We start from the raw sequence: 11,197 nt of genomic DNA, 5'->3' as shown, positions 1-11,197 counted from the left end.
GTGTGTTATCAACTTTGTTCTAGTCCTAAATCCAAAACACAGCACTGTACCAGCTCCTAGGAAGAAAATTAACTCTATCCCTGCCGAAACCAGGACACCTGATCCCTGGCTGTTCAGACAATTTCTCTGTATTCCTCCCAGGCTACCTGTCCTTGCTTCCACCCTCTGATGATGCGACATACCCTCCTTGAGAGGTTTTATTCAATTGCCATAAACACCATTGCAGAAGTCCATTAAAAAGATGCTGCTTAACTCACTAATTTTAAAATTAGAAAATGTAAATATGTTTTCCCTCCCAAGAATGTCAAAAGTCTGGAGGAAATTTTGGAAAAACTCAAAAGAAGGTAACAAAAATACCCTCCAGAGGAAGTGTCAGGCAATCTGAGTGTAAAGGTGAATGTGACATGCAGGTAATGAGAATATGTAAAAGAAGGGGGGAAAATCAATAAACAGCTATAAAGTTAAAAATGTATCCATTTGAGACTGGCCTGAGTTGCAAATCCCAGCAGAAATGAACAGACTTGACTTCCCGCAGGTCCACAACTGTGTTTCTTGGACACCTACTCTGCCTTATGATGACTGTAATTGTCTGCAGAATAGTTTGTTCTTTAAACAAGCAGTCAGACTAAAAGTCTGTACCATCTACATATAATTCTTGGTATGGATATTTTGTCCCTAACCAATAAGACAAATACTGTGTCTCAACTTTCAGCAAGACAGACAGTTTTCTCTGTGATTTTTCAATGTATTAGCTGTAGACTACCAGAACTGTTACTAATTTTAATAATGACTGGAATAAGGATATGAGAGCAATTCAGGTGGGATGAGATGAAAGTGTCTTCAAAGTAATGATATTCTTTGATTAGATGAAACAAAATATATTACATTTATTATTACATTTTCAACTATATCGCTCATGGGTGAAGACTACATACTTCTGCTTCAGCTCATGTAACTGTTTGTGCCACTGCTTTGCTTTTTGCAGATAGAAGGACAAGAGGGCAGAAGGGGCGTTCATGAATGGCAACACAGCAGTTTTGTGTGAGAAGGATTTGAAAAATGTATTCACTGCAAATTAAAATGATAAAATTGGCCAAGTTCAGGGGTTCATTAATGACTAAAGTACAGCAGAAGTTAATTATAATCTTTAACTGAATTTATACAAAATAAGTGATTTCTGAACTAGAGAAATAGAATAAATAATGTTTATACAAAGTATGTACGGCATATTTTGACAAGAAATTAATGTCTGTTTTAAACTTATTAATTCTACAGTGTTCTTCATCTTCTTAGCCCCATTACAACCCAACTCAAAACTACTTGGGAATCATTTATGAAAAAATCTGAAAAAAAAAAACCAAGAAAGAAAACACTTAATGAATATGAGACAGTTTTCTTGTGTTTAATAACCAAAAAGGGTACTACACAAAAAAGAAAATGGGAAAAGGGGAATCTCAAGCACTAATCTGACTGATGTTTTAGATAGTTCCAATGGGAAAAATAAGGTGGAGGGAAGAGAAAAGAACTGCTAAAATTGTAATTCAGGATGTTACATGGTACATGTAAAACCAGGAGCAGGACTGAATTTTTATGTGTAACTTTAGACTTTAATATTGCAAACTCCAACACCCTGGCAGAGCGTGTATTCCTGTGAGCAAACCCATTGTCATAAAATTCCATAAATAATAGTTGGGGTTTTTTTGCAGGAATAGATACATTCTGAGGGAACGATCTTCCTTAAAGCCCATATAATGATGAATTAAAAGTTTTTCAATAAAATCCTGATGTGCTTTCCAGATAATCTTTTCTTAGTAAGCAAAAAACAATAGAAAATTTTTGACCAGTTAAGAATTAAGGTATTTTAGATTTGCAAATATAAACCAAATTAATGCTTGTTTTGAATGTGACAGTCTAGCTAAAACAATATGAGATGACCTTCCTGCTTCACATTTGTGATATGGAAATACCAAAATAGAATCAGTCTTCAGCCCAGTATAGGTGAATCCTTTTCCTGAAATCTTTCAGTGTCAGATGGATGCAGAAGTTACAGCAAGCTGACTGACTGAAAGGATATGGAGCTATTCTATATGTACTCATTAGCCCTCAAGTTGTTTAGATGAGGCCAGTAGTTTAATGGAAAAAATGTAGCATATTTCATGATGAGATTTGCAAATGCTTGTTCCTCATTAAAAAAAACCAACAAAACCAAACTAAAACAAAACTTAAACCAGTGTCTGTCAGGAAAAGGTCATTCACAGTAATTGTTGAGAGTTATTCTGTACAGAATACCATCTTTCAAACTGTGTGATTCTTGACTGTACACCTGTTCAAAAAAGGTCATTGTTATTTTCTTCTGTTGCCACAGTAACAGATAAATTGCTTTTTCTTACTTTTATCTCCCCCCCAAAAAATCACAGTGTTTTACCGAAACTTCCCCAAAAAAACTTTATACTTTGGCAAACATCAAGGATGAAGAACACTAATATAAAGGTTAAAAAAAAACCCAAACCCCCCAAAACAAACACATGACTCAAAACAAGTGATTGTCATGGGTAGTTTCTTTTTTTTTTTTTTTAAATACCGAATTGTGTTTTAACTAGGGCATGAGGACATGGCAATGTTAAGAGACTGATGAACTATGTTATCTTAAATCCTGCCTTAAATGAGGATGAGGAACCCAAGTTCTGCTTACAATGTCATCACATATTTTCCCACACTGTTCATATAAATAAATACATAGTCTTTGCTTTTCTTGATGGTCCATAGTTTCCCTTGATGCTTGACTACAGATACAAAAGCATATGTAGAAGTGCCCTGATTTGGAAAGACAGATATCGGCTTAATTTCCATGGCAATCCAGGTCCAAGAAGACACTTGCCTAGGAAAGTGTAAACTTTTGTGGTCTTCGTCATGATCTTGAATGTGACTGTAAGAACCAATACAAGAGATGTGCGGCTGGTGATGGATTACTTAAGAGCTTGTTGCATCACAGTTATTAGTTATATCACCAATATAACTAAGAAGAAAGAGATGTTTGGCCTGGAGGGAATTAAATCCATATCATTCAAAAACAGCTTTTTTTGAACCCAGAAGAGTTCTCTTAGTGCTAAGCCATTGGAGAGATATCACATAAGCATTTTCACAAGTGAAGTATACTTGAAGTTTATGTAGTTGAGTGCACAGGATATATGGAAGTCAGGACATAAAAAGGACTTGTAGTGATTAGGATGCAATGATGGTGTTTGCAGTTACCTAGCTACTATTTTGATTACTGTTCTTGCAACTGTTTTTGTTTACTTTTATTCATTTAGTCTCATAACAAACTAGTATAAAAGGCACATTCTAAGGACACACATTTTGTTGACACCCATTTTCTTTTAAGCATACCCCTTCTTTCAGAGAAAATCAGGTTTATAACACCTGGTCTCTTTCAGGAAGATCATGGATCTTCCAACCTTGTATCTGCTGCATATTGTTTAGTGAAGAGTATGACCTAGAAATGCTAGAACGTAAGGAGTAAAGTACTTTCTTAGGAAGAAGAAGCAATAAATTCAAGCCTGCTTAGACTGAGGATACTCTGAAATTACAGTTCTCTCATTCCTGGCAAGTATTGTAAACAGTAGGATACTGTAGAACCGTAAGACTGCATTTTCTACACATCATCTTCCTTTTGTTAGAGTCAACCTTACTCTACTAGATGTTGATTCTAAGAAAAGGATCAGACAGCTTGGATGCAAAGCCTAGGTGGAGGATGCCTGATATTTCCTCCTGATTTCTTATACACTTAGTGAAAAAAGGCAGAATTAAATTTATATTTCCCTTTTTGTTTACTCAGCTTTTTCTTCCCTCTAAAATAAACTATTAAATTGCCATGCAAAATGTGAACTCTGATCTACCCTACTAGGAAGATTAAGAGAAGTTTTATTTTATACAACTGGATTCTTCAGTTCTCAGGATGGGGAGTTCTCTTGTTCACATCTTCAGTACTGTGCTTTGTTTTAATATTTTGGGAGTGTTTGTGTGATTTCTTGGAGGAAATGAGTTAAATACAACAGCTGGGTTTTGTCACACCTCATTTCTGATGTACAGCATGTAAATTTCCATGGCTGAACTAATCACCTTAAATCCAGTTTATGATCAGTGGAAAGAACTAATAAGTTCTAGGACTTGATTCATCAGGCCCACTTTGCATATCCACTTCAGAAAATACTGAATTGTACCTAAAATTGCCTATTTTTCTTCATTGACTATAAAGGGAGTCCAAGGTGAATTTGTCAGATCTTTAGTAGACATCTGTCATCATCTGTACTGCATGTAGGCATGAATATTTGGGTAGATGAATCCTTTCCAAGTTACCTTTTAAGTTACAAATGCTGTACTTGGGCAAGTGGCTAACTTATTGCATTCCTAAAAAATGCACATTTTTCATTCTCTTTGCACTACAATATTAATGCATTTTCCTGTTAACTAAATTAGATGTTTACTGTTCAGCAAAAGGAATACTTTGCCTATCTAACTACTTAAAGAAGGTCAGATTACTCTGTATTCTAACAGGATAGTCAGGAATGTGGGATCTGGCCTAATCATTCAGTTTGCAATGGACATCAGAAGGTCATCTAATCCAGCCTTCTGCTCAAACCACGTCAACATTGATTTCAGCCCATATTGCTCAGGGCTTTATCCAATCAGGTCTTCAAGACTTCTGAGGACAGAGAATCTGCAGACTCTTTGGATAACCTGTTCTACTGTTTGACTATCCTCATGTGGAAAAGTTTTCTTCTTACCTCCAGATGGAAACTCTCCTAATTCAGTTTATGATGTTATCACTTGCCCTTCCACCATGCGCAGCTATGAAGGTCATGGCTCTATCTTCTTGATGGCCCCTTCATAGATATTGGCATGCTGCTGTTAGGTCCCCTGAAAGCCACCTCTTCTCCAGCCTGAACAAGCCCCATTTCCTCAGCCCCTCTCATGGAGCAGTGCTCCAGTCCTCCAACCATCCAATGATCACTGGTCTGTTAATACAGCCCGATATACTAGGATGCACTGCTGACTCATGTTTACTCTGCTGTCCATCTTTGTAGCAGAGCTGCTCCCCAGCTAGTCCATCCCAGCCTTTACCATTAAAAGAGTTTCTTCCCTCCCAGGTGCAGGACTTTGCCTGAATCCTTGCTGAATTTCATGAACCCATTCCTCCAGCCTGTCTAGGTATCTCTGAATGGCAGCTCTGCCCTCAAGCATATTGATTGCCTAATCCTCAAGCTACTATATGTTTGTATTTATTATATCATCAAAATCTACAGTCATACCTTTCAATTCATCTCTCATAAGAAAGGAAGGAAGTTTGGAAGGAAGCAAGCAAGACAGTCTAGACCTCAAAACTGAGAAAAGTAGTATTTCAAGGTATTGAGGTTTTGATCTGTTTTTTTCTTTGTAGTGGTATGACCATAGTCTTTCAGTGCTTAGCAACACAGTGAGTCTGACCTAAAGACGCAGGGTGCTGTTTATCTTTCTGTTCCTGATTACTATCTTTTCAATAACATTTAATAAGAAACCCTGCTAGCATCTAGTAAAGATTCCTAGCATCAACTTTAGAAAAAAACAATCCCCTAGTGGTTAAGAATCTCATCTGAAACGTCAAAATCCAGATTTAAGTTCCAAGACTGAGGGTAGATTGACCCTATAGACTGTAACATGGTGTTTGAGTATTTGTGCCTGCTTGGACAACAAAATAATTAAGCCCTAAGTGCACAAAATTCCAAATAGTCTAGACATTCTAGGCCGTGCAGATTTCCATGCTCATTGCAGAAGATTGTTGATGTCAAAATTTACTTTGATGCCTCTACTGTGTAGCTATATCATCATCTGGACAAACTAGGGATTCAGAAGGATGCCTACTAATTTCATACTAATCCTAGTGTGAAAGCCCTAAGTACTATCTGTTCTGAAGTTTATCCTTTTCTTTCTTGCATGTTTTCTCTTAGGAAAAAATCTTTCAATATATGCAGAACAAAACCACATTTCACAATGCAATTTTTTTAATGAAGCAGATTTTCCATTTTGTAGACAAATTTACCTATAAATATTGCTACATATCTTCCAGTAGTTTAGCTCCTCAAATCCTTCTATTTTCCAGATTGCCTGCCAAAGTGATATGGTGTATATAGCACAGAACCAAAAATAATTGATATAATTTAACTGATGTTATTTTATCTGATTTTGCAAATCAGCACAAATTAATTTACTGTGATTATTTCTAGTAAAATAGATGAAACAGATTAATCTCTTTTTCCCTAGCACTTAATTTCCCTGAAGAGACCAGATGGGACTAGAAGATAATTTAGCATATATAAAGAAATGTTCAAGATCACTATATTAGTTTCTCCTCCAATGGGCTAATGAACTGTTTCTGATGTAAACTTAAGATGCTGGAGCTACTTTTGAAAGCCTCAAGACCTTTGGCCTTCCTTTGGATGTAGGGAATGAGGGACTTTTTGCTACTTCTCCAGAGATTTGGTTCATGGATTTCTTGCAATCGGAACTCTGGTGAAAATGCACATAGACTTCCTGCCAAAGCTTAATAAAGCATTGCTGTCTGATGGTTCTACTATTTGTAAGCTACTGGACTTGAGGGAGAAAGAGAAAGTCTGAGGGAAACTTGCATGAGAGGTGAAATTCTGTGCTGATTATAAGTCCTGCTATGCAGAATGAGGAACTCTGCACAGAAATATAGCAGCATCCACTTTTTATCCAGCAAAATGTAGAGTTACTTATACTGGCAAACCCATGGGTTTAAGATTAGCTACCAAGAATGGTTTAATAAATATCCTCAGACAGGTGTTTGGAGATTATGATTGTGATTCGAATTTACAAGGTGGTCAATAGCTGCAACACTATAGTGGAAAGCTAAATGACATAAACTAGAAGCCTAACTTTTAAATTACTGGAGGTACCTGAGTGAACCATAGCTGTAACTCTTTTCTCCCCATATAAACACCTGCTGAGCCAGGGACAGCACATGTTGTGGCTAGCGTAAACATATGGGTTCACTTATAAATGTTCTTATTGGCCATCTAGCTGCTGCCAAAGCAAATGTGAAGTGGCTGAGCTCTGCCTGAGCTGCCCTCAGAAGGCACAGACCACACATTGTGAAAATCAATGAAATTACACCAAAGTGCAACAGGTAACGGAGAGACAAGTCAGTCGAGTACTGCTCCGTTTCCCGAGAACAGCCCTGCTTCTCCAGTAACTCTCAGAAAAGCTGCTTCAAGTTTTCAAAGCAGTGTAGGCAAAACTGAATTTTGCCACCTCAAGGGTGAAGGGCTGCCATAGGTAAAAGGAAGGGGCTGAAGAGGGATAAAACATCTTGGTAGCGGGCAGAGAGCTGCAAGGAAGGACAACCCTAAAGATTCAGGTTGTTCTGTCAGTAGCTGCTAGGTGGAAATACTCTCTTTGATTACCTGTGCACTTTCTGATTTCACCCTCAGCTGTGGGGAATCAGTGTTGTAAGGCACGGTGGGTCACAGGTACCAGCTGGTTTGTCTGTAGGTATTCAGTTGCTTACATTGCTACTGCTTAGTACCAGATTTGATTCCCAGTATGATTGCATTGCCTTACAGAAGCTAAAGCTTTGTTCCCTAAAATTGAGTTTTGCATGTCTGGAGGACAAAATGGATTAGAGAAGTCACTGTGTGATTGAGATAGTTTTGCCCTTTGCTGCAAAATTTCACACTACTGCTGTGTCATGCTCCTTTTTAGTTGAAATTAGGTATAATTTTTAGAGGAAAGTAATTGTTTAATTGCAGCTTTTCAAACTCTCCTTAGACTCTCTCTTTTTTTGTTTGTTTGTTTGGGGTTTTTTTTGAGGTACAAACAGATGAACAGTGCTGCAGTGATGACCCTGACTTTACACCATGCTCATCATGATACACTGTGTCAGCTTGAGTGGTACAATTAATGTGACATGACCTTATGCCACACTGAATGTCACAGCAACATTTTGTTTTTTCCCCTTCATTCCAGGAATAACTGTCAGAAATCATTTTTTGTTGTGTCAACTACTCAAACACTTATATCCACAATGGTATGTGTTATAAAACACTTTATCTTCAAACAGTCTGGCAGTTAACCCTCAGAATATTTTCTCTAACCTTTAGATACTCACAGTGTTTTCCCAAATGACTGTATTTTATTTACCTCACCAAGTTGCACAGTTCAGTGCCAGTAACAAGCTCTCCTGATTATTTAGCCAATCTGTACCATACACTAGGCTTCTATGTTTTGTTTTCTTTTTTTTTCTGGCCAGTCCAGAAGATTTGGAATATTTTTTCTTGGCAGATCATGATTTCAGGATGCTTGTTCTCCAGATCAAGCTGATGTTTAAAAGCAAATTTCTTTTTCAGTATCCATATGGTGGTCTTTGTGTGGTATGTGAGTAATGGTTGTTGACAACCCTGCGAGGTCCTGAGTGGAAAAGCAGAGCAGTGCATGGACTCAAGAGCCATCCCACAGGTCTCCGAGAAGAACTTGAATAAAACACTGATCAAAGCTGTGGAGGATCGAAGCTGCCTGCAATTTAATTCAAACATTTCATTGGAAGAGGGTAAGGTTTTTTTGGTCAGATATTAGTATAAATTATTATAGTCAATGAACCTTTGGTGGTTTGCGTCCCCTGAACATCTGTTTTGGCTGAGCTCAGGCAAACTGCTCACATTAATATCAGTCAGCTGATGATTACCTTATTTCTGTGCTACAAAGATTTTCTTTTCCACAACTGATGATACTTCACGTACTTACTGCAAATATTTGGCTTTCATCACTCCACTGAAATAATGGCCCCCACTGTAATAATATTCCTATTTTGGGACCCAGTACAAATCCCATGAGACTATTTATTGAATTAGAGGAGAACTGAAGTAATATTCTCATGGTGACCTTTTGCTCTGGAGTACAGTGAGCTGATGTCTGTCACCCTTCAATTCATTTATTGCTAAGATGGTCCTGTTGAGTTTGCTTTAGTGTTGTTAGTATAAAGTAGCTCCCAGCTTATTCAGGAATTGGTCCTTCCAATGTATAAGGAATTTATCCTTTCACTGCATAAGTGAACTAGTCTGGAAAACTTACGATCATATATTTTGTTCATTTTTGGACTAGGAAAGACAATAATTCCATTTTCCTTAAATAAAATGATAAAATTTCTGCTAACAAGTTCATCTTTGATACAAAGAAAGGTAAAGGGATTTCACTATGCTGCCCAACTTTGGAAACCTGGACTTACTTGCCTTAGTTAGGACAAGAGTCCTTCCAGGCTGTCTGTACAGTCACAGGAGAAAGATGGACTCCCTTTTAAGCATGACTCCTTGTAAATGATTACCTTCTGCGTTTTCGATCAGCCTTTGGATGAACTCCTCACACTTTCTCCCTTGACTCTGCTAATGACCTCACAGAAAAAATGAAAGAAAAATTATAAGAAATACTGAAGGCAGCCTGGTCCTTCCCCAATATACTCTCCAGCTCCTAGCAGTAATGTTTTAGGTAGCTGCTGAACTGGAGTTTTAATCTGGACCACTAATAGACTCTGAAATAGTTCTATACATTGGTTTTGCTTTTTTTTTTTTTTTTAGTTTTTTAGTGCTGGTCTATCCTTTAAGATATATTGTATACAGGGTTCAGGATGCAGCTGCACACAGTGGAAATACCAAGTTTTCTGTTTTGCTCTCAATTTCTTTGCTAATAATTTCTTAACTTTATATTTCCTTTTTGACTTGTGTTAAGCAGGCATTTCCTTAGAAATATCTACAATGACTCCAAAAATCTGTCCTCTAAGTGATAATAGCTAATTTAGAACCTATAATTTTCTATACCGGTTTTCCCATGCTTATTACTTTGCATTTGTCAACACTGAATATTTTATATATTTTATTACCCGTTCACTTCTGTAACTCTGTAATCAGCATTAGCATTGACTTTCTTGAATAACTGTGTATCATCAGCAAACTTTGTCACCTCACTGTTCATGTCCTTGACTGAATTACTTTTTATTGATACAATGAACCCATGTCCTTCTTCCTTTGTGATTATTGGTATTTTTTTAGGCTTGAACTTATTTTCTTATTTTAATCAGTTACTAATCCATAAGTGAAACTTGTTTCTTACCAATGATAATTCATTTTTCTAAGAGCCTTCTGACAAGAATATTGTTAAAAGCTTGTAAGAGCCTTGTGTGTGCAAGTCTGAATGGACCACCCATATTCATATGCTATTTCACTTCACAGAAATCTACTAGCTCTGTAAGGTACACCTTTCCTCTCTAAGAAAGGTGTTTAATTATTGATATTGAACTCTGTATGTCATATTTATCCGCGTACCTCTTCATACTTGTTCAACTGTTTACACCTGCATCATCCCCCAAACCTTTTCTTAAAGGTCATTTTCTTATTCTATTACCAAATCCAGCCGCCAGCAAGTAATAGTTACCTATCATTGTTAGTGCTTTAAATGTATAAATATGAAGTATTTAATCATAATTAAGTTAATTTAGAACTCTTGAGTGTTTCCATGTGGTCCTTGAAATTTGTTTCTTTTATTTTTATTAATTGATTCTGAATCCAGCTCCACTACTGGCTCTTTAGGAAGGACAGGCAGGGGAGACGAGGAGGGGGTGTCGCCCTCTAGGTCAATGACCAGCTGGAGTGCATGGAGCTCTGCCTGGGGATGGATGAGGAGCCGACCGAGAGCTTGTGGGTCAGGACTAAAGGGAAGGCAGGGACAGGTGACATCATTACGGTGGGGGTCTGCTACAGGCCACCTGACCAGGAAGACCAAGCAGATGAGGCCCTCTATAGACAGATAGGAGCAGCCTCACGCTCACAAGCCCTGGTCCTTATGGGGGACTTCAACCACCCCGATATCTGTTGGAGGGACAACACGGCAAGGCATAAACAATCCGGAAGGTTCCTGGAATGCGTCGATGATAAATTCCTTCTCTAAGTGATAGAGGAGCCAACACGGAGGGGCTGGTGGGGAATGTGAAGCTCAAGGGCAGCCTGGGCTGCAGCGACCATGAAATGGTGGAGTTCAACATCCTTAGGGCAACAAGGAGGGTGCACAGCAAACTCACTACCCTGGAGTTCAGGAGAACAGACTTTGGCCTCTTCAGGGATCTGCTTGGTAGAGTGCCATGGGACAAAGCCCTGGA

This window comes from Pygoscelis adeliae, unplaced genomic scaffold (genome assembly GCF_000699105.1).
Source record: "Pygoscelis adeliae isolate BGI_AS28 unplaced genomic scaffold, ASM69910v1 Scaffold168, whole genome shotgun sequence".
Lineage (NCBI taxonomy): Eukaryota > Metazoa > Chordata > Aves > Sphenisciformes > Spheniscidae > Pygoscelis > Pygoscelis adeliae.
The sequence above is the reverse complement of the archived record's forward strand: the minus strand, read 5'-3'. Positions refer to the sequence as shown.